This window comes from Mustela erminea, chromosome 4 (genome assembly GCF_009829155.1).
Source record: "Mustela erminea isolate mMusErm1 chromosome 4, mMusErm1.Pri, whole genome shotgun sequence".
Taxonomy (NCBI): Eukaryota; Metazoa; Chordata; class Mammalia; order Carnivora; family Mustelidae; genus Mustela; species Mustela erminea.
Genome location: NC_045617.1, coordinates 137,380,177 through 137,384,010, shown reverse-complemented (window position 1 = coordinate 137,384,010; position 3,834 = coordinate 137,380,177). Strand labels below are relative to the sequence as shown.

At 46.3% G+C, this 3,834-nt stretch overlaps 1 pseudogene; it reads right to left on the bottom strand.

Moving 5' to 3' along the window:
* Positions 1–277: 277 nt before the first annotated feature.
* LOC116589490 lies at positions 278–438 on the bottom strand (annotated as a pseudogene).
* Positions 439–3,834: the final 3,396 nt, after the last annotated feature.

The following is a 3,834-nucleotide window of genomic DNA, read 5'->3' as shown; positions in this document are numbered from 1 at the left end:
GACTGGAATTCCCTTGCTGGTTTAGTCAGCCATCTTGGAGCACAGTTTTTCCCTCATCAGTTTTATTAAAGCACAGGAACAGAACCCAGGGGCAGAAATCCCTGCATGGGGTCATGAGGAGTGGCCCATTATATACTTTCAGGTTGAGGGGGGTTGGGGAGAGCATAAGTCTCTAAGGAATTTTGGAAGCAAGGTTTCCAGGGCCTTGAGGGGCTAGATATTGTTGGGAAAAGGTCGTTTATTACCATCTAATAAAACTTAAGTCATGACAGTCTTCCCATATAGATCAGTGGGCTATATGCTTGGGGAATGATTGCCAAAACTTATGGGGGGGGCGTGGTTTAGAGATAAAGGAAGTTTCCAGAAGAATTTTTCAATTAGCAATAATCGCGCCTCGGATAAACCTCATTGGCTACGATACTGCCACTGCGCAAAGCTCCAGAAGAATTTTTATATGTTAAAGTAGACCTACAGGATCCTGGTGTGTGTGTGTGGGGGGGGGTGTTAGGGGCGGGGGGCCCCTAGCCTATCCAGGCTAGGATTGCCATTTGCCCTTACCAAAGTGTCAACCTCGAGGCAGCTGAGTCCCTAGAGGAATGTTGCTCTGCCTGTTTCAAGGACTTGTCAGTGGGCTGTAGGTAGTTAAGGAAATTTAATAATTTTTCTTCTACCTCTGTTTCTCACATCAGATGATCCTGCCCTGGGAGAAGGCTGGGGCAGGGGTGACCTGAGGACTTATCATCTCAACTCGGAGACCACACTTCAAGAGGACCGGGAGTTCCTGGAAGTAACTTAGAACAGAAATGATCTGAGGGCGGAAAATAGAAAAGAATTGTTAGTTCATTCAACTTTGAGAAAGAAAGCCTGAGAATAGATCTAGTGAGAGATTTTCAATATCAACTTTAATCAGGAACCATTTATCAAGAGCCCACTATGCCCTGGGCGAGTGTTACCCATAAGAAATAATTGCCTAGAAAATAATGCCTAGCTGTTCTGTCCCTACCAGAGATTGGAACAAGGGCAGACGGATCTGCGTGGCAGAAGAAGAGTTTCAAATTAGCCGTAATGGAGAATTTTAAACATCCCATAATGAGAGCTGTTAAATACTGGGATTTCTTGCCAGGGGAACGGAGGGCCCCAAAGTGCTCGGAGGGCTGGTTTGCAGCAATCAGTTCTGGCTGGTTTGTAGAGCTGGGGTGGAGTTAGGGCATGTTGTTTTCCTGTGTGTTATTTTGAAACTTACTTTTTATAAATACAACTGAGAAATTTCTCAGAAGCGTCAAACACAGTTTCCTCGGAGAAAAGAGAAGTGAGCATCTGAACTCTGAATGAAAGACGTCAAAATGAAAAACACCAAGACGTTTAAATAAACATTTTCAAATGTTAGAAAGAAGTCATTAAACATTAAAGGAAATAGCAACCTGAGGACAATACTGAGACTCTAACAAATGGCAGAACATTTGCTATCGCATTATTCCTTAAAAGTGGTTAGGATAACATGAAAGCCCCGAAAGATAACTGGATTAAAAGAAATTCGTAAAAGGAGATTTCTATCTGGCTAAGAAATGAATGAGAAAAAAAAAATTGACCTGATTACTTACAAAGCAAAATTAAATTCAAACCACTTACTATAAATTTCTTTTTTTAAAAAAATCAACAAATTACATTTTCAGTAATACATTTTATTGCTGATGGAGATGAAGCAGCAGAACAAGATTCTTGTCCCATACAGTCCAAGAATGAATTTTGCAGACAAAGGAGAGCAAGTAAAGCAATAGAGGTTTATTAAGCAACGATATAGAAAAAGTTTTCAGGGGCGCCTGGGTGGCTCAGTGGGTTAAAGCCTCTGCCTTCAGCTCAGGTCATGATCTCAGGGTCCTGGGATCAAGCCCCACATCCTGCTCCCTGCTCAGCAGGGAGCCTCTCCCCTCTCCTCCCCGTCTGTCTCTCTGTCTACTTGTGATCTCTGTCACATAAATAAATAAAATCTTAAAAAAAAGAAAAAAGTTTTCAGGAGTGAGAGTGATGTAGGTTTCAGTGTCGGTGAGGTTTTGTGGGGTGAGTTCTAGAGCCAATGGCCAAGAAAGAATTCTGGAGATGTCTTTGATGCAAAATGCTGATTTTATTAAAGGACAGGGGCAGGACCCATAGGCAGGAAGTGAGACTGGTAGGGAAAAAGGGAGGTTTTCAGAAGAACTTTCATATGCTAAGGAAGACCTACAAGGTATTGGAGGCCTTGCCATTGACAAGTTAAGGTTGTGTTTCCTTCTAGTAAGGCATTAACAGTAAGACAGTTGGGAGCTTCCTGAAGAAATATCATAAGTATCCCACCCAGGAGGGTGTGGGTGTGGAGGGGCTGGGGGCGTTATGGAGGTAGCAAGGTGTCAACTCATGCTTTGTCCCCAGCTAGCCTTCTGCAGCCTCTTTAGAGATACAGAGAAACAGGCCTCTTTGGACATCAGTGATTCTCTACAGGCAAAACTCCTTATAAACATTCCACTTTTTTTTTTTTTAAACATTCCACTTTCTTAGAGGGAAAACTCTTAGTTTTCTACCACTGAATATGATGTTACTGTAAGGACCTATTTAGAAACTGTCCCTGCTCCCCTTCCCCCAGGGGATTTACTTGGAGACAAGTCCCAGAAACCAGCTTCTGGTAACAAAGCCCAGATACAAAGGTGGGTCAGGACCAGTGGAGATATCAGTGTGTGTGTGTGGGGGGGGGGGAATGCATACTGTCTCCCTGGTTACCAAGGAGTGTGGGCCCCGCCCTTAGGGACACTTTTGGGTGCCAATCCCAATCAAGGTGTAATAGGCTGGTTCAAATGTCTACTAGGGTAAATTGTACCTCAATTGGTCACCTAGCATCACTGTGGAGTTTCCTGTGTGTGTTACAATCTCATTGGCCACCTGTGCATGGCCAGGCCCGACCGCATGGCCTTTGCCCTTAAAAAGCTAGTCTGTGAAACAGAGAAGGGTCGCTCTCTCTTGGAAGAGGTGCGGCGCCGAACGTTCGGTTAGATTCTTGATGCTTGGTGCAAAATAAAGCTTTGCTTGACCTTCGCTTTGTATCAGTCTCGCTCCTTTAATCACGGACCCATTATTGGGGATAACATATGGGGGCTCTGTCCGGGATTAAACGACGAGAACTGAGCCAGAATCCGAATTTCTGGGAAGAGCCTCGAGGTAAGATCTCACAGATTTTACTCTGTGGGATCCGCCGATCTCCAGGTGCTCTGTGAGATCGGTTGGTCTGTCTGGGTTGAGCTCCAAGTACAGCCCACCGGGGTGAAGCCGGACGCGGCCATGCTCCCCAGGGCTGGAGAGGATGCGGGGACGCCCCTTCCCTCCACTGGTAGATCACCAGGGGGTTCGAGTCCCCCTAGACAGTCACCTAAGCGGTCAGGGGGTTTGAGTCCCCCAGGTGGTCACCAGGGGTTCGAGTCCCCCTAGGCGGCCAGGGGGTTCGAGTCCCCCTGGACGGCCAGAAGATCATAAAGTCCCCACCGGTGGCAGGTTCTGGGTAAGATCTGCTGGGCCTGCGGTTGTCTTTGTCCTGTCTTTTTCTTGTCTGCTGTGCTGTTTGTTGTGTTAGAAGCAATGGGGCAAACAGAATAAGGGAACTCTGACTTTCAAATGGCTATAACTGGAGCCAGCTGGGGTTAGTCTAACTTGAGACAGAGACTTTAAGGAATATTCCCAAGCAGCTGCCGAAACAACTTTGTTTCGGGGACATTCCTTGCCCTCTCTGGCCCACGGAGACTGCCTAGCCCCTCCCCCTTGCTGGCGGGAAAGCATGGTGTGTGCTCCTCTCTTGGAGCTGATGAGCCCTAG